The sequence below is a fragment of the Cnephaeus nilssonii genome (assembly GCF_951640355.1).
Source record: "Cnephaeus nilssonii genome assembly, chromosome: 2".
In the NCBI taxonomy this organism is placed as follows: domain Eukaryota; kingdom Metazoa; phylum Chordata; class Mammalia; order Chiroptera; family Vespertilionidae; genus Cnephaeus; species Cnephaeus nilssonii.
The window spans coordinates 28233510-28254211 of NC_137073.1; positions in this window are offsets into that span (position 1 = coordinate 28233510).

Sequence of the window (20702 nt, forward strand, 5' to 3'; positions counted from 1 at the left end):
CCTTCTGCATGCCCCTTACTGGGGATCAAGCCCACAACCCGGGTATGTGCCCTTGACCAGAATTGAACTTGGGACCCTTCAGTCCGCAGGCTGACGCTCTATCCACTGAGCCAAACCGGATAGGGCTGGAGATGTCTTTTTGATGGACCATGTATCCAGGTTGTAGACCATGATGTTTGGTGTCTACATCTCCCAGGAGTATGCTGTGGATGGATTCTCTACAAACTTGAATAAGTTTCTTTCTACCCGTCTCTAAAGCTCATTGTCTCACTATAAAACCCAGGGCCCTGGTGACATCTTGGTCTTGGACTTCCAGCCTTTACAATTGTGAGACAATAAATTTATGTTAAGAAAAAAAGAAAGATAAACTATCCAGGTGTCCAATGGGACTGCTCAAAGAAAATGTGGGGCTGTGCATTTCTCCCGAGGACTTTTATCAGCAATTAACATTTTATTAGGCTATTTGATGTCAGGAGAAAGTGTTTAATAATGATGTAAGAGAAAAATTAGCTTCTGAAGAAATGCCTCTAGTATCCCAGGGAAGTATTTTTAAAACACATCTATCTATAAATGAAAGGAAATTCATCAAAATGCTAAAAGTAGAGAGTCTTAAAAATGGCAGTAGAGTAAATTACACTGACACTCTCCCAGGACCAAACTGGAAGTACAACTAAAGTACAGAAAAACCACCTTGAAAAATCAACTGCATACTAGTTGGTGAGAGCCCTGATAACCAAGGATGGAAAGTGGGGACTGCATAGAGACTGGTAGGAAATGCAGAAAAGTGAAAGGGCTGGCTGAGCTCCCACAGACAGCAGCTGAAGGTCCGGAGGGATATCTCAGTGTGGTGGGTTCCCACTGAGAACTCTGGGGTCTAAACTCCAAGATGGGCTCCTCAGCCTAGAGAACCAGAACTGAGAAAGGTGCCCACATAACATCTGGCTGTGAAAAGCAGCAGGGTTGCTGTCTGCCAGCCAGAGATGGCTAGAAAGGTAGGCACCCTCCTAAAGGGCCAACACACATTTCGTGTGCAGCCATTCACCATGGGCTCTGGCAGAGGGAGGGCAAAGTGGACTGGAGCTGTGTGAGGGGATTCCAGAGTCGGGGACTCTGGGGCTAGAGCTCAGAGTGCAGCCATTTTCCTGTGCTGAATCATTCCCTCATGCTGTGGAGGACATCTTTCTTCATGGACTTTTGCTATCCAGGTGGTTTTTGCCTGGGGAAAAGACAGTTGCCCCACCCTGTTGGAAGAGCTCTCACCTCACTCTGATCTATAGCCTGAGGCAAATCAAGACTGAGTGTCAATTGGACTGAAGGCAGAGGCAGATGGCTAGAGGCTTAGAGTCTTTGCCTGATTTCCTCCTGGGCCCCGGACTAGAAAAAGCAGACCCTGGTGCACACCTTGGTCCTTTCCAAAGACACCCAGCCACAGCAGAGGTTAGCCACAAGCTATGGATTGCTGATAGCTCCAAACAGGGTATTCAGAGCCAATCAGAAACAGCATCTGACATTGTCCTGCACTAGGGATTGGGAGTCGTAGCAGATCTACCTAATACATAGACACAAACCCAAACAAGAAGCCAAGATGGGAAGACAAAAACAAACAAACACACCCAAATGAAAGAACAAGAGAATTCTCCCAAAGAAGAGCTAAATGAAATAGAGATAAGAAATTTATTAGATATAGAGTTCAGAATAATGATGGCAAAGATAATTAATGGCATGAGAAAATATATAATTATGAAAAAAGTCGGAAATAATGACAGCACTAATAAAGAACACATTGGAAGGAATACACAGCAGAATTAGGGAAGCTGAGGATCAGATCAGTGAATCAGAAGACAGGGTAGGAAAAAAAAATCAGAGAACCAAAAAGAAAAAAACAATAAAAAACCAGCTCCATTTAAGGGAGCTGTGGGACAATATGAAATGTAACAATATTCACATAATAGGAGTGCCAGAAGGAGAAGAAAGTGAGCAGGGCTAGAGAATGTATTTATTTATTTATTTTAAAAATATATTAATTTTTTACAGAGAGAAAGGGAGAGGGATAGAGTTAGAAACATCGATGAGAGAGAACACATTAATCAGCTGCCTCCTGCACACTCCCCACTGGGTATGTGCCCGCAACCAAGGTATATGCCCCTAACCAGAATTGAACCCGGGACCCTTGAGTCCACAGGCCGACGCTCTATCCACTGAGCCAAACTGGCTAGGGCTAGAGAATATATTTAAATAATAGCAGAAAACTTCCCTAACCTGGTGAAGGAAAAAGTCACACAAATCCAAGAGGCACAGAGAGTCCATGCAAGAAGAACCCAAACAGGCCCACGCTCAGACACATCATAATTAAAATGCCAAAAATTAAAGACAAAGAATCTTAAAGGCAGCAAGAGAAAAGCAATTGTTACCTAAAACGGAGCTCCCATAAGGCTGTCAGCTGATTTCTCATCAGAAATTTTACAGGCCAGAAGGGAATGGCATGAAGTATTCAATGTAATGAAAAGCAAGCATCTGAAACCAAGATTACTATATCCAGCAAGGATATCGTTTAAAATAGGTGGTGAAATAAAGAGCTTTCCAGACACACAAAAAAAAAAGGCCAAAGGAGTTTGTCACCACCAAATCAGCACTGTCCAAAATGCTAAAGGAACTGTTGTAATGAGAAGAAGAAATAGAGAAACCTAAGCATACAGAATTAAAATGGCAATAAATAAATACCTATCAATAATCTTGAATGTAAATGGATTAAATGCTCTAATCAAAAGACATAGGGTAGTTGAATGGACACAAAAACATGACCCAACTATATTCTGTCTACAAGAGACCCACCTCAGAACAAAAGACATTTACAGGATGAGAGTGAAGGGATGGGAAATTTTTTTCCATGTAAATGGAAACAGAAAAAAAGCTGGGGTAGCAATACTCATATCTGACAAAATAGACTTCAAATTGAAGGTAATCACAAGAAACAACAAAGGTCACTACATAATACTAAAGGGATTGATCTAACAAGTGGATATAACATATATGCACTCAATACAAGGGCACCTAAATATGTAAAAAAATCCCACCAACTTCTTGATGACTTTAAGGGAAGATGAACAGCAATACAGTCATAGTAGGGGACTTTAACACACCACTGACTTCACTGGATAGAACTTCCTGACAAAAAATTAACAAGGAAACAGTGACTCTAAATGACATACTGGGTCAGATGGGTTTGACATTTATAGAACATTTCACCCCAGAGCATCAGAATATACATTCTTCTCAAGTGTCCATGGGTCATTCTCAAAGATAGACCACATCTTAGGACACAAAACAAGTCTCTACAAGTTCAAGAAGATTGAAATCATATCAAGCATCTTCTCAGATCACAATGAAATGAAATTAGAAATCAACTACAGTAAAAAGACTCAAAAAACATTCAAACACATGAAGGCTAAATAGCATGTTATTAAACAATGAATGGGTTACCAATGAGATCAAGAAAGAAATAAAAAACTTCCTGGAAACAAATGAAAATGTACACACAACAACCCAAAATCTCTGGGACACAGCAAAAGCAGTCCTGAGAGGGAAGTTCATAGCTCTACAGATCTACCTAAAAAACAAAACAAAACAAGAAAAATTAATAATAAACTATTTAACCCTACAACTTAAAGCATTAGAAAGAGAACAACAAGAAAAGCCCGACTGAGTAGAAGGACAGAAATAATAAAGATTAGGTCAGAAATAAATTACATAGAGACTAAAAAAATAAAATAAAATAAATGAAACAAAGATAAATAAGATTGACAAACTGTTAGCCAGACTATTCAAGGAACAAAGAGAGAAGACCCAAATAAATAAAATCAGAAACAAAATCAGAGAAGTAACAACTGTCACCACAGAAATACAAAGGATTGTAAAAAAAATACTATGAATAACTATATGCCAACAAGCTGGGCAATGTGGATGAAATGGACAAATTCCTAGAAAAATACAACGCCCCAAAACTGAATCAGGAAGAATCAGCAAACCTGAATAGGCCAATAACAACTAATGAAATAGAAGCAGTAATAAAAAAACTCCCAGCAAACAAAAGCCTGGGCCCGATGGCTTCACAGGGGAGTTTTACCAAACTTTCAAAGAAGAACTAACACCTATCCTTCTCTAACTATTCCAAAAAAATCCAAGAGGAAGGAACACTTCCAAGCTCTTTTTATGAGGCCAGCACTATGCTAATTCCAAAGCCAGATAAAGACACTACAAAGAAAGAGAATTACAGGCCAATCAACATGCCTGATGGTCATAGATGCTAAAATCCTCAACAAAATATTAGCACATCAGATCCCACAATATATTAAAAAGACACCATGACCAAGTGGGATTTATTCCAAGCCTGCAAGGCTAGTACAGTATTCACAAATCAATAAATGTGATACCTCACATAAACAAATTGCAAGACAAAAATCACATGATCATATCAATAGAGGCAGAAAAAGCATTTGACAAAATCCAACACCCATTTTTTTCTTTATATTTTTTAATTGATTTCAGAGAGGAAGTGAGAGGGAGGGAGGGAAGGAGGGAGGAAGGGGGAGAGAGAGAGAGAGAGAGAGAGAGAGAGAGAGAGAGAGAGAGAGAGAGAGAGAAACATCAATGATAAGAGAGAATCATTGACCGGCAGCCTCCTTCATGAGCCCTACTGGGGATGGAGCCTGCAACCCAGGTATGTGCACTGACCAGGAATTGAACTGTGACCTCCTGATTCACAGGTCAGTGCTCAACCACTGAGCCATGCCAGCTGGGCTCCAACACTCATTTTTGATAAAAACTCTCAGCAAAGTGGGAATAGAGGGAACATATCTCAACATAATAAAGGCCATATATGACAAACCTACAGCGAACATCATATTCAATGGGCAAAAACTAAAACCATTTCCCCTAAGAACAGGAACAAGACAGGGATGTCTGCTTTCTTATTCAATATAGTACTGGAAGTCCTAGCCACAGCAATCTGACAAGAAGAAAGAAAAGTCATCCAAATTGGAAAGGAAGAAGTAAAACTCTCATTCTTTGCAGATGACATGATATTATACATAGAAAGCCCTAAAGACTCCACCAAAAAACTACTAGATTTAATTAATGTATTTGGCAATGTAGCAGGATACAAAATCAATAATAATGAATTCTCAGAATAATAATGAATTTTCAGAAATAACGAATTCTCAGAAAGCGAAACTAAACCAACTATCCCATTTATCATTGCAACAAAAAAATTGAGATAATTAGGAATAAACCAAGGAGGTAAAAGACTTGTACAACTACAGGACATTGAAAAAAGAGATGATATAAACAAGTGGAAGAATATACTGTGTTCATGGATTGGTAGAATCAACATCATTAAAATGTTCATACTACTGCCGAAACCGGTTTGGCTCAGTGGGTAGAGCGTCGGCCTGCGGACTGGAGGGCATGTGCCTTGGTTGCGGGCACATCCCCGGTGCAGGGTGTGCAGGAGGCGGCTGGTTGATGTTTCTCTCTCATCGATGTTTCTGGCTCTCTATCCCTCTCCCTTCCTCTCTGTGAAAAATCAATAAAATATATTTTTTAAAAAATGTTCATACTACCCAATGCAATCTACAGATTTGGTGCAATCCCAGATCTAGGACAAATATTTCAAAATTTTATATGGAACCAAAAAGACCCCGGATAGCTGCAGCAATCTTGAGAAAAAAAGAACAAAGTTGGAGAAATCACAATACCAGATATCAAGTTATACTACAAAGCGACCATAATCAAAACAGCCTGGTACTGGCACAAGAGCAGGAATATAGATCAATGGAACAAAACAGAGACCTCAGAAATTGACCCAAGCCATTATGCTCAATTAATACTTGACAAAGGAGGCAAGAACATATTATGGAGTCAAGATAGTCTCTTCAATAAATGGTGCTGGGAAAATTGTACAGATACTTGCAAAAAAAAAAAAAAAAAAAAAGAAAGAAAGAAAGAAAGAAATTAGACCACCAACTTACCATACACCATACACAAGAATAAACTCAAGCCAAAACCGGTTTGGCTCAGTGGATAGAGCGTCGGCCTGCGGACTGAAAGGTCCCAGGTTCGATTCCGGTCAAGGGCATGTACATTGGTTGTGGGCACATCTCCGGTAGGGGGTGTGCAGGAGGCAGCTGGTCGATGTTTCTCTCTCAATGTTTCTAGCTCTCTATCCCTCTCCCTTCCTCTCTGTAAAAAAATCAATAAAATATATATATTTTTAAAAAAGAATAAACTCAAAATGGATAAAAGACCTAACTGTAAGTCATAAAACCATAAAAATCCTAGAAGAAACCATAGGCAGCAAAAATTTCAGACATCTCTCATAGCAATATGTTTACAGATACATCTCCTAGGTCTGTGGTCGGCAAACTCATTAGTCAACAGAGCCAAATATCAACAGTTCAACGATTGAAATTTCTTTTGAGAGCCAAAATTTTTTTTAAATTTCTTTATTGATTAAGGTGTCACATATTTGTCCTCATCCCCACATTCCCATCCCACACCCCTCCCCACGGATGCCCCAACCCCCTGTTGAACTTAACCATTGGTTAGGCTCATATGCATGCACACAAGTCCTTTGGTTGATCTCTCCCCCCTCCCCCCACCTTCCCCTATCCTCCCTCTGAGGCCCGATAGTCCGATCGATGCCTCCTTGTTTCTGGTTCTGTTCTTGTTCATCAGTCTATGTTGTTCATCATTTCCCCTAGATGAGCGAGATCATGTGTCACTAGAGATATACTTATATGAACTGAATGTGAGATGAGCAATAATAGTTATGCTGACAGGCAAATGAATCAGTCTGTAGTGAGTTTCTTTCTGGACCAACAGTTCTTTTGAGACCCAATATCAATGTCCACCAGTTCCTTATGTGTACATGTCGGCACTGACCCCTCAGCTCTGGATGGTGGACAAATGGTGGTAATGCAGGTTCGATTCCCTCTGGTTGGGTCTTGGCCGGACCCAGGGGCACGGCTTCATCCGGACCCAGGGGCACGTGGCCTCACCCGGACCCAGGGGCGCGTGGCCTCACCCGGGCCCGGGATCCAGCTTCCCCCGGACCCAGGGGCGCGTGGCCTCACCCGGACCCGGGATCCAGCTTCCCCCGGACCCAGGGGCGCATGGCCTCACCCGGACGCAGGGGCGCGTGGCCTCTCCCAGACCCAGGGGCGCGTGAGAGCCAAATTTTTAAAACTTAAACTTCTTCTAACGCCACTTCTTCAAAATAGACTCGCCCAGGCCATGGTATTTTGTGGAAGAGCGATACTCAAGGGGCCAAAGAGCCGCAAGTGGCTCGCGAGCCGCAGTTTGCCGACCACGGTCCTAGGGCAAAGGAAACTAAGGAGAAAATAAACAAATGGGACTACATGAAAATAAAAAGCTTCTGTACAGCAAAGGAAACCATCAACAAAATGAAAAGGGAGCCCACTGGATGGGAGAACATATTTGACGATACATCTGATAAAGGGTTAATATCCAAAATATACAAGGAACTTCTACAACTTAACAAAAGGGAGACAATCTAATTAAAAAATGGGCAAAGCACCTATTTAGACACTTCTCCAAAGTGGACAGATGGCCAAGAGACATGAAAAAATGCTCAGAGTCACTGATCATCAGAGAGATGCAAATTAAAACGACAATGAGGTATCACCTCAAACCTGTCAGAATGGCTACCATCAACAATTCAACAAATGACAGTGCTGTCAAGGATGTGGAGAAAGTGGAACCCTAGTACACTGTTGGTGGGAATGCAGCCATATGGAAAACAGTATGGAGTTTCCTCAAAAATTAAATATGGAACTGCCATTTGACCCAGTGATCCCACTTCTAGGAATATAAGAAATCCGAAACACCGATCAGAAAGAAAGTATGCACCCCTATGGTCATAGCATCTGGAAACAGTCCAAGTGCCCATCAATAGATAAGTGGATAAAAAAGTTGTGGTAACATTTACAGACTGAATACTATGCAGCAGTAAAAAAGAAGGATCCCTTACCCTTGGAGACAGCATGGAGGGAATTGGAGAGTATCATGCTAAGCAAAATAAGCCAGTCAGAGAAAGACAAGTATCACATGATCTCACTCATATGTGGAATCTAATGAACAAAATAAACTGATGAACAAAATAGATCCAGAGACATAGAAGCATAGAACAGGCTGGAATCTCAGAGCGAAGAGGGTGGGTGGGTGGGTGGGTAGGAAGAGATCAACCAAAGAACTTGTATGTGTATATGCATAACCAATGGATACAGATAATTGGGTGGTAAAGGCCTGGGCAGGCTAGAAGGGGTCAATGGGGGGGGGCGGGGAATGGGACATATGTAATACTTTCAACAATAAGATTTAATTAAAGAAAGCCGAAAATAAATGCTAAAAGTATTTCTGGCTGGTAGGGTTATACATTAGTTCTTTTTCCTTTCCTCAAGTCCATGTTTTTTTGGGGTTTTTAAAAAATACATTTTTATTGATTTTAGAGAGGAAGGGAGAGGGAGAGAGAGATAGAAACATCAATGTTGAGAGAGAATCATTGATTGGTTGCCTCCTGCTTGCCCCTACTGTGGATTGAGCCCACAACCCAGGCATGTGCTCTTGATTGGAATCGAACCTGGGACCCTTCAGTCCTCAGGCCAACGCTCTATCTACTGAGCCAAACCAGCTAGGGCAAGTCCATGTGTTTTTTGTTGTTTTTTTTTTAAATATATTTTATTGATCTTTTACAGAGAGGAAGGGAGAGGGACAGAGAGCCAGAAACATCGATCAGCTGCCTCCTGCACACTCCCTACTGGGGATGTGCCCTCAACCAAGGTGCATGCCCTTGACCGGAATCGAACCTGGGACCTTTCAGTCCACAGGTTGATGCTCTATCCACTGAGCCAAACCGGTTTTTGTTTTTGAGAAGGAGTAAGAGTTCATTGCTTTAAGAGTGTTTAAATGAAAAAGCACCCTGCCTGCTGCAAGGCCCAGAACCAGCACAATTTCGTGTTATCAGAGGGTGCCAGCAACCCAGGTCAGGAAGGATAAGCTATTCACTTGCTGCATTGGCAGCTTGGGGTGAGGGCAGAGTCCTGATCTGCAGTGTTGAGGAAGGTGCTCCAGAAAACAGCAGAGAGAGGAATTGGTTCAGGTGAACTGAGCACAGTAAGCGCTGGGAGTTATTGGGAAGAAGGCATTTGTTTTGTTTTGGTTTAATTATGTGGCAAAAAAAAGGGGGTTACTATTTATGATCAGATCACAGGTTGATCTGATCATAAATTCCTAAGTGGGCAGGTCATGGTGGGTAGTCACGCCCCAGGCATACAGCTTTTAAGTAAAAGGCTTATTTTTGCGTTAAGCAAATCGGGTCCCTTGTTTCTGTGTATTTAGGTTAGTTAACATACCTTTGAAATAAACGGTAACCACCCTCTCCCACCTCCAAGTAATCTCCCTTAAATTCCCTTCTTAGTTTCAAATGCATAGAAGAAGCTGCAAAACCGTTATTCTCTGGAGCATTTGAGATCTTTCTCCCTGGCATAAGTCGTCAGTTTGTCTCAGATAAAGTTATATAAACATTCTCTACAGGTTTGGAAGTTTCTTACATTGACAACTGCCACAAAATTTGCAGCCACTCCCTTGGGAATTTTCTTTTTAATAGATGGGAAATAGTTCTCTATATCTTTTTTTTTTTTTTAATTTTATTGAGTTTTTACAGAGAGGAAGGGAGAGAGATAGAGAGCCAGAAACATCGATGAGAGAGAAACATAGATTAGCTGCCTCCTGCACACCCCCGACTGGGGATGTGCCCGCAACCAAGGTACATGCCCTTGACCGGAATCGAACCCGGGACCCTTCAGTCCGCAGGCCGACGCTCCATCCACTGAGCCAAACCGGCTTCGGCTATATCTTTTTTTTTTTTTTTTTTTTTTAAAGGACTTTCCAGGTATTTGATCCTGATGAATTTGTCTGTGACCAAGTTGCTGATTTGAGTTTTTTCTTCTGCATTATGAAGCTTTATCCCTGGTGGGGAGTGGCCTACATACCTCGCTCTGAGGGCAATTTTGGTGGTTCTTTAAATGAACAAGTCCCAGGAGAGTGTTTTTAATTAAATACCGGAGGGGATTTTCTCTTACACCCACATGTCTTACATCTATTGGGAAGAAGAGGAACTAATATTTATCCCTATACTTCTCTCCCATACATTATCTTTAAAAAAAAAAATCTCTTTAGAATTTGTCCTTATGGAAATATTCAGACATTCTCAAATATAAAAAGACTAGAACAGTGAAATCCCATATCCCATCACACGGATTCAACAATTATCAAGATCCTGTCACATTTGCTTTATGTATCACATTCTGTTTTCCTCTGCTACAGCATTTTAGATAAGATTGCAGACCTTATGTCATTTCACCCCTGTATATCTCAACATACAGCTCTAAAAAACTAGACACTTCTTGTATAACTGCAATGCCATTATTACACCTGACAAAATCAACTGGTCCTAGTTATCTAATACCCAGTCCAAATCAAATTTGGTTGTCTAAAAGACATCAAAATACATACAACTCAGAATACATACAAAATCTACACATGAAATTTGCTTGTATGGCTTTTAAGTCTCATATTAGAGCAGTCCCCCTGCCTTTTTTATTTTTTCTGACATTGCCTTATTGCAGAAACTGGGTTAATTGTCCTGTAAAGTATGGATTTTTCTGCTTCTTGTGGTGTTATTTAACTTGTTCCTTTTTCTCCCATATTTCCTGTAAATTGAGGTTGGATCTAGAGGGTTGTTTATACTCAGGTTTAATTTTGGAGGCAAGAAAACTGTGTTTTGGTATCATATCAGAAGACTCACAATGACTCATTGTCCCAATTTGAGTAAAAGCATACTAAAAAACAACAACTATTAATGAAATAAAATTTAAATAGCTCTTTAAGCCTCATTCATTAAAATCTTTTATTTCTTGATTAATTTCTAGAGAGAGGGAAAGGGGGAGAGAGAGAGAAAGACCAATTTGTTGTTCCACTTATTTATACATTCATTGGTTGATTCTTGTATGTGCCCTAATTGGAGATCAAATCCACAACCTTGATGTATCAGGACAATGCTATAACCAACTGAGCTATCCAGTCAGGGCAAATCTCATTCGTTATTCAAAATAATTTACTGGACATGTACCATGTGCCAGATATTGTTTTATTTAGATTTTCAAGATAAAGTTTCCTGATCTCATGCAGTTTATATTCTAGTGGGAAGAGGCATACTATAAAAAAATGTGTAATATATGAGCTCTCTTGGAGACAAGTGCAATTAAGAAATATGAAGCATGGGGATGTCACAAATGTAACATTTTAGACAGAGGGGTTGGAATGTGTTTTTGAGGAGGTGGCATTTGAGTAAAGGTCAAAATGCATAGAGCAAAAGTGACATGAGCAAAATGGTGAGGAAACTCTAAGCCCTCTTCCCCACATCTATACTAATAAAAGCATAATATGCTAATTAGACCAGATGTCCTTCCAGATGAAGCCAGGGCTATGAGGGAAGCCTGGGTCCCAGGTGCCTGCTGGTGGCCAGAGGGAAGCTCAGGTCCCGGGTGCCAGAGGGAAGCCAGTGCCGGCAGCCGGGGGAAGGAAGGCCTATTCTTGCATGAATGTTGTGCATCAGGCCTTTAGTAAAACATAAAAACCTCAGAAACTGGTTAAAGTAATCCTATAGGAGCTCTGGAAAACAGATGTCTATAGCAATCAAGCAAGTACCCAGTCAAGAAAAAGTCACATTCAAAACAGTAGGACATTTTGGGCTGTTTTTACTTGTTCTTGACTAACCCCTTCTGTGACACAGCAATGGTCCTGGTCTGGAGGAAGCAGCAGCCCCGTTCCAATTCCCTCCTTTGAACCAGAGGGAGCTGGGCAGACCTTGTTTGCAACATTTTAACCTGTCTTGGACTGAAGGACTGGTATCTATTTTGTACCACTTGAAGATTAAGTGGAAAAGTGGTGAGCACTGTTCGGGAAAACTGCAGGGAGACTAAGAACCACAGATGTCTGGAGCAAGATATTTTAGGTGGAGACATACAATAGACCATCCAAGGCCCTAAGGAGAAGCTGGATGAGACTTTGGAAAATTAAGACATTTAAAAGCTGCTGTGTATATGGAGAAATTGATAAAGGCCACACAAGCTATGGGAATACACATTCTCAAGACAGACTTGGGAATACCTTAAGCTTGCATCTAGGGCTGATCCCAAGCCTCAGAGAAGAACCAGATAACTAGTGAAGGACTGTTCAGCAAAGAGCTAGTCTGTTAAAAACTAGGAGATAGAGTCTTTCAAATGACCAATTTTCCGCAACATCAGCAAAATTACAAAGCATACAAAGAAATAGGAAAAAATGGCCCATTCAAAGAAAGATAAATTGGCAAAAACTATCCTTGAAGAAGCACATGCATTGGTCTTACTAGATAAATATTTTTTTTCAACATTGTCTTAAATATGCTGAAAGAGATGAAAGAAAACATAGACAAAGAACTAAAGGAAATCAGGAATATTGTATATAAATAAAATAACTATCAACAAAGAGGTAGAATTTGTAAAAAGAAAAGAAAAGAAAAGAAAAAAGAACCAAATTCTGGATCTGAAAAATAAAATATCTGAATTGAGAAATTTATTAGAGGAACTCAACAGCAGGTTTAAGCAGGCAGAAGAGAGAGTCAGTGAACTTGAAGATAGGACATATAAATAATCAAATCTGAGCTGCAGAAATGAAGAAAAGTGAACAGAACCTAAGCAATTTATGGAGCATCATCAAAAGTACTAATATATGGCCGAAACAGGTTTGGCTCAGTGGATAGAGCGTCGGTCTGCGGACTGAAAGGTCCCAGGTTCGATTCCGGTCAAGGGCATGTACATTGGTTGCGGGCACGTCCCCAGTGGGGGATGTGCAGGAGGCAGCTGGTCGATGTTTCTCTCTTATCGATGTTTCTAGCTTTCTATCCCTCTCCCTTCCTCTCTGTAAAATATCAATAAAATATTAAAAAAAAAAGTACTAATATATGCATTGTGGGAGTCTCAGAAGGAGAAGAGGAAGAGGGAAAGATTATTTAAAGACATAGTGGCCAAGAACTTTATTGATTTCAGAGAGGAAGGGAGAAGGAGAGAGCAATAGAAACATCAATGATGAGAGAGAATCATTGATGGGCTGCCTGCTGCACAACCCCCACTGGGGATCAAGCCCGCAACCCAGGCATGTGCCCTCGGCTGGAATTGAACCTGGGTCCCTTCGGTCCGCAGGCTGACGCTCTATCCACTGAGCCAAGCTGGCTAGGGCACAAGAACTTTATCAATTTGAGGAAATACATGATTCTTAAAATCTAAGAAGCTAAATAAACTCTGAACAGGATTAAACCTAAAGAGACCACAACAAGGCATAGTATAATCAAACTGTAAAAGACAATTTTGAAAGCAGCAAGAGAAGAGTAATTCATCATATACAAGAGATCCTTAATAAGATTATCAGAACATCAGCAGCATGGTGGCATGAGAGGTCCTCCTGGCCTCTCACTTTGAAATTACAAGTTGGACAGCTATAATTCAACAGAGGATTCCCTGCTCAACACACAAACATGTTTGAGAAATCCTTGCATTGGAACTTCTGAAGGTTGGTGTATCAGAGGGAACAAGGGAGGAGGGAAGTAGGAAAGAGAGAGACAGGTGCCATAGACACAGCCTGGAGCTCACTGCAGTAGCAGGGGAGGAGTCAGGTTACAGCAATCACACTTTGAGGAGGTGTAGAATCAACATTTCTGCCACATACTGTGGCTGAACCCAGTGATAGGGGCAGAGATGGAATACAAAGGTGGGGCAACTGTGGTCTAGCAGCCACCATTATCAGGCAGAAAACAAAGCCATAGACACATGGCTATATCTCTTTACGCTCCCAGAGCTGATCTCTCTTCACCCTCCCAGAGCTGATCTCTCTTCACCCTCCCAGAGCTCATCTCCTTTCATCCTTCCAGAGCTCATAATGAGATGCCAGAAGAAGCTATTGCCGGAAAGTGTCTGGTTACAAAGCACATTTTCCATAGCCTTGAGGACCGGAGAAGAGGAAACATTTCTTCCTAAATGGCAGGCACACACTGTGGCTAATCCCAGTGATGAGAAAAGATACAGAGGTCTAGCAACTGAGGTCTGGAAGCCACTATTATTGGGAGAACAAAGCCAGCTTCTACCAGCTAACTTCACTCCAACCCATCACAGTAGAGCCCAGTGGAGGCACCTAGGATATCTCAGATAGTACAGTACTGTGGGCAGCATCTAGTTGTAGGAGGCAGCACTGTTATCTTATGGGCCCAGAACCCCATTGCCCATCACATTCCCCGACAAGGGTGAGCCCTCAGACTGAAGTGACTTGGTCACAGAGGTGATGCCCGCATCCCCAGGAAATACAGGGTATTTTCCACAGCCAAGGTGATACCACCCTCAGAGATCCCCCAAACCCCAGGAGTTCAAGTAATGGAAAATAGAAACGTGCATGTCAAATAAATAAGTAAACAACAGAACAACCACAACAATAAAATTGCACTTCATCGCCACTTACTGGAAAACAAAAGAAACACCCTTCTGTAACAACCTGCTAAATGGAGAAGTGTCACTCTTTAAAAAAGCAGATTTCATGCCAATAAATACTTAGGCAGAGAAATAATAAAATACCATGAATAACCAAGATAAAAAGGTATCTCAGAAAGAAAATGAACAATCTTCAGAAAATAAACTTAAAGGCATGGAAATATGTGATTTAAATGACAGAGAATTCAAGATTGTAGGTCTGAAAATACAAGATATGAGAAAACTCAGGCAGTTAAATGAACTCAAATAAAATCAAGCAAAAGGACTAATTTACCAAAGAAATTAAAACTATGAAAAAGAACCAACCATGCCCTGGCTGGGTTGCTGAGTTGGTTGGAGTGTCATCCTGTACACCAAAGTTTTCGGGTTCGATTCCCAGATGGGGCATGTATGGGAGGCAACCCAATCGTTTCTCTCTCACATTGATATTTCTCTCTCTTCCTCTCCCTTCCTCTCTAAAAATCAATAAGAACATATCCTTGGGTGAGGATTAAAAAAAAAAAAAAAGAACCAAACATAAATTTTGGAACTGATAAAAATCTAGAAATTATGCAGATGGAAGAAGAGATTTGTGAGAGAAAAAAAGAAAAAGAAAAAGAAAGAACTCTATGAGAATTATCTGATTCCATCAGAAAGAACAATATAAGAATAATGGGTATACTAGAAGGAGGAGAGAGGGAGAAGGGAACAGAGTTTATTCAAACAAATAATTGAGCAGAACTTCCCAAATTTATGGAAAGAACTGTATCCTAGAATCCAAGTACCAAATAGAACACCTAATTATCTCAATTCAAAAACGCCTTCTCTAAGACATCTATAATAATAAAAGTGTAATATGCTAATTAGACCGGATGTCCTTCCATCCTTCCTGAGGAAGCCAGGGCTGCGAGGGAAGCCTGGGTCCCGGGTGCCTGTAGTGGCCAGAGGGAAGCCCGGGTCCTGGGTGCCAGAGAAAAGCCGGTGCTGGCAGCCCAGGGAAGGAAGGCCTACTTTTGCATGAATTTTGTGCATCAGGCTTCTAGAATTATAATAAAACTGTTAAAAATTAATAACAAAGAATTCTCAAATTAGCTAGGAAAAGAAATCCCATTGGATTATCATAGAATTTTTTAGCAGTCACTCTCAAGCTAGGAGAGAGTGGGATCAAATATTCAAATTATGGAAAAGAGAAATCACCATCTAAAAGTAATAAATCCAGCAAAGTTATGCTTTAGATATGAATAAGAAATAAAGACTTTTCCTGTCATACAGAAACTGAGGGAATTTACCACCACAGACCTGCATTATAGGAAATACTAATTTACCAAAGAAAACTATGAAAAAACTAAACATGCCCTGGCCGGGTGGCTCAGTTGGTTGGAGCGTCATACTGTACACTAAAGTTCTACCTAAAACAAAAGACAAAAGAATACATAACCATGAGTAAGATGGCTAACAGAGAGAAGCAGTCAATTACAATCCTTCTTTAGATAGAGTAATATGAACTTAAATATAACATAAAAGTTAAAGGGGGTAAAAAATTTTTTAAAAGAATAGTTCCTGCAATTTGGGAATGAATCATAGCATAAAAATATAATTTGTGACAACAAAAACATAAAAGATGACTCAGTGGTTGAGCATCGACCTATGAACCAGGTCACGGTTCGATTCCTGGTTAGGGCATATGCTGGGTTGCAGGCTCAATCCCCAGTAGGGGTGTGTGTGGGAGGCAGATGATCAATGATTCTCTGTCATCATTGATGTTTCTCTCTCTCACTCCCTCTCCTTTCCTCTCTGAAGTCAATAAAATATACAGGAAAACCCTGGTCAAGTAGGTCAGTTGTTAGAGCATGGTCCCAATGTGCCAAGGTTGCAGTTTGATCTCTGGTCGGGGTACATATAAGACTCAAGCAATGAATGTATCAATAAGTGGAACAATAAATCGGTGCTTCTTTCTCTCTCTCTCTCCCCCCCCCCTTTCCCTCTCTCTGAAATCTATAATAGTAAAAGCATAATATGCTAATTAGATCAGACATCCTTCCAGACAACCTTCCAGAGGAAGCCGGGGCTGCAAGGGAAGCCCGGGTCCCGGGTGCCAGAGGGAAGCCAGTGCCGGCAGCCGGGGGAAGGAAGGCCTACTCTTGCACGAATTTTGTGCATTGGGCCTCTAGTCAATCAATAAAAAAATATACAGTAAAGTGGGGAGAAAATTGATAAGTGAGGTTCCAGAGAAGGCAGGAGGAGAAGAGATTCCCCAGATGGGGTATTAGCACTCTCTTTATATATAACTTGAGGGCTGGTGGGACGAAAGGTGGAATACAGAATAATGTGTAGCTTTAGGGGTCAAAATTTGAGGGAGTTTCTGTTTAATGGTTTCTGAGTTTTTTTGAAATATGAGATGGGGTCACTACTACAAGTGAGGGACAAATGCCTGGGATAAGGGCCATGAAGAGCACAGAGAAGCATCTGGGGAACCTGGGAAATAAAAGGCTGGCTCAAGACATGCATGCAACCTCTTGAATGCATCAGGGGTTCCGTGGAGGGTGGCATTCCAGAAGTAACAATGGCCCCAACCTGTGTGATTACCAGGGTCTTTCTGTTGTCCCTATCAGACTGGGTCTGCACATTTAGAGGGGCCAGCTTCCTTTTCCTTCTTTCCAACCTCCTTTTTTTCTTTCTTCCATTTCTTTCCTTGGCAGGTGAAAATGATGTATCATGTGCGAGTTATCAATTGGTTGCCTCTCAGCTCCAAATCCACCCTTCATGGCCTGCTCCCCAAACATGGAGATGGGTCCAAATAAATGTTTCCTTTGCCAGTTGATGCAAATCAAACATTGCCAGTAGAGGGCGCTGGAGAGACACCGCAAGAGGAAAGGGCTTTTCTTTCAGGTTCTTCTATACTAATCTTCACAGGTACAATTTCCTAACACCAGCGTCCTGCAGTCCATGCAGCACATGTTGGCCAGCAGTTTTCCCAAGCATCCGCCTTGGGTGGGTTTGTAGTGGAGTGCCTCCAGTGAGACATTTCTTCATTTTACAGCTTAATCTAGGACCTGGAAGGATGGATTTCCAGCAAATTCCAGAGGGTGAATTTTGAGCATGCTCAGCCAGTGCTGCATCACAATGACTTCTCTGCCATTCAGTTACCCATGACTGTGCCCCCTTCTAAGGAGGATCTGAATCTCAGCCCTGAGGAGTGGGTAGAGTTCCCTTCCTTGGGGACTCAATTTCAACCTATGGATAGTACCTACTCCTTATATCTGTTATTCTTATATTCTTTGAAGTTTTCTATTTTTACTCTGATCCTCTGTTATAATTATTCTTTATATTAAACTTTACCTGTTCAATGTCTGTGTGGTTTCTATCTCCCAATTGGATCCTGTCAGATAGAGAATTGGTATCAGGAGTGGTACCAGGAGATAGATGCACAAAGATGGCCTTTGGGATGGGTTTGGTCATGCCTTTGGCCTTGAGTGCAGTGCTGAACAGTGCTCCTGTTCAGTGAAAAATGGGATGCTGGTAATTTATGACATGAAGTGACATCACAATGAATCAAGCTATCACTTGTTTATTGTGATGAAATGCCAACTGAAGCACATGCCTTGGATGCTAAGTGGCTGCTGCACTCGACAGTTATGGCAGGAATGATGATTATGAAGATTGTGGTGTGGGATGGGTCTTTGTGAGTACACTTGAGCTCTTACAGAGAGGAAAATCAACAAGGTCAAGCCTTTAATTCTCAGCTTAAGCCATGGTCTAAGAACCAGAGAGTTACCATGATAGCCTTAAGGCAGTGGTCGGCAAACTGCGGCTTGCGAGCCACATGCGGCTCTTTGGTCCCTTGAGTGTGGCTCTTCCACAAAATACCACGTACGGGCGTGCACGTACAGTGCGATTGAAACTTCGTGGCCCATGCACAGAAGTCGGTTTTCGGCTCTCAAAATAAATTTCAATCATTGTACTGTTGATATTTGGCTCTGTTGACTAATGAGTTTGCCGACCACTGCCCTAAGAGAATCATTTCTTGTAGCCACAGGGTTATTGTTGAAAATTGAACCCAAATTTAAGTATGTGGGCTGCTGAATTACAAGAGTTAAATTCAGAGTTTCACCAAGTTTCTCAAGTGCAAGTTGGGACATTAACTGGTAAAGAATGGGATCCTAAAATTTGGAATGGGAACATGTATTTGGACCCAGATGAAACTGATAATCTCTCATGGAAGTGGAGAAACCAAAGGGATGGGATATGCCAGCTATTAATTTATTGCCTCTCAGCTCCAAATCCATTCTTCATTGCCCGATCCGCTAAAATAAAGATGAGCCCTGGGTGGTTGTTCAGTGGTTAGAGCAGGGTGGGAAACGTCCAGCCCACAGGCTGTATAGGGCCCACAAAATCACCCCCTGCCAAGGCATTCGGGGTTAGTTACTTAAATGTTTGATCAAATATAGCAGGCTATTTTTTTTTTAATATAGCAGGCTAAATTTTAAGTTGATAATTTTGTATGGCCTGCGAATGATGTTATAAATATCCAAATGGCCCTTGGCAGAAAAAAGGTTCCCACCCCTGGGTTAGAGCGTTGACCTGCGGACTGAAAGGTTGCGGGTTTGATTCCTAGTCAAGGGCACGTACCTCCGTTGCAGGTCAATTCCTGGTCGGGGCATTAAGTGGGAGGCAACCGATCGATGTGTGTCTCTCATATTGATGTTTCTCTCTCTCTGTCTCCTTCCTCCCCCCCAGTTATACTCCAAAAACCATGGAAAAAAATATCCTCACTCCTCAGGTGAGAATTAAAAATAAAATAAAAAAATAAAGATGGGCCCTTTAAATGTGTTTTCTTTGCCAGCTGGTATGATGTCCAGCTTTGTCAATAGAGGGTATGGGGGAGACATTGCAGGAGGAAGTTTCCTTCCTGCTTCTGATGCGCTCCTATTGGCAGACTCCTATGACATGGGGAGCTTTTCCAGTCCTCACCTCTTGCTTCACAGGTACTTCCTTCTCCTGGATGCTGGTTCCACTCAGTCACATAGGCTTAGAAACCTGAGAGTCATCAGAAACTTTTGTTTCCCCTGATGTCCCATGTACTGATCACCAGGCCAAGTCAATTCCATCTGCTGGACATTTCTCATCCTCCCTTCCCTGTGTCCTTCTCTCCCCTGCCCACCTCCCCCTCCCCCATTCCCACTCCTAATGCTTCAGTTCAAGCTTTGCATGAAGGGTTTGGATAGCTCCTACCCTGCAGCCAATGCCTGTATTTTCACCTCAAATTAATTCATTCTCCACATTTCAGAGTGATTTTACTAAAATCTGATCTTGTTGCTCCCAGTTTAAGTTCCTCGAATGGGTCCCCATTGTTTATAACAGTGGTCTCCAAACTTTGTTCCTACACCCCATTGCTAAAACATTTTTGAGCGTATAACCATAATATACATATTTTTTTACTTAAAATTATGAAAGTAATAAAATGTGTACAAAAAGATAAATGAAAATGGACAAGGTAAAAATAAGTATAAATAGAAGTTCTAATACTTTTTTCCCACATCTCAATAGTTATTTTTGGAATGTCCTGAGAAGCATTTGCCTGCTTTGGATATTACTAATTAATTGGACAAAAGAACTACTTAGCTTGTCATACAAAACTCTCACGATAACTCCTATTTTGACATTAAAACTGCCTCACCTGTACCACCTTCTCTTTCCTAGTTGAAGTTGGAGACTTTTTATCTGAGACCCTGTAGTCCTTTTATATATATATATATAATTATTTTTTTCTCCATAGCACTTTTCACTAGTGCAAGCTCCAGAATCTCCACCTCAGAAAACTTAGAGGCAGAAATTGGGTTGGAGGAGTTGGGTTTGAACAGGCTTGCGACTACTTGACTTGTCTTGAATCATCTGTGTTTGCATAGCTAACACACCTTTTTAACTTAGATCGTAGGGGTTTTACTTGGTGTGACTCTAGTGGGGAATGTTGAAGATGATGAGGATGTTAATGTTCCCCAGCACACACCTGTTGGCAAAGCTGAGGGATTGATACAAGGCCTTCAGGGCCTGTTAATAGGGGACTCCTCAGCG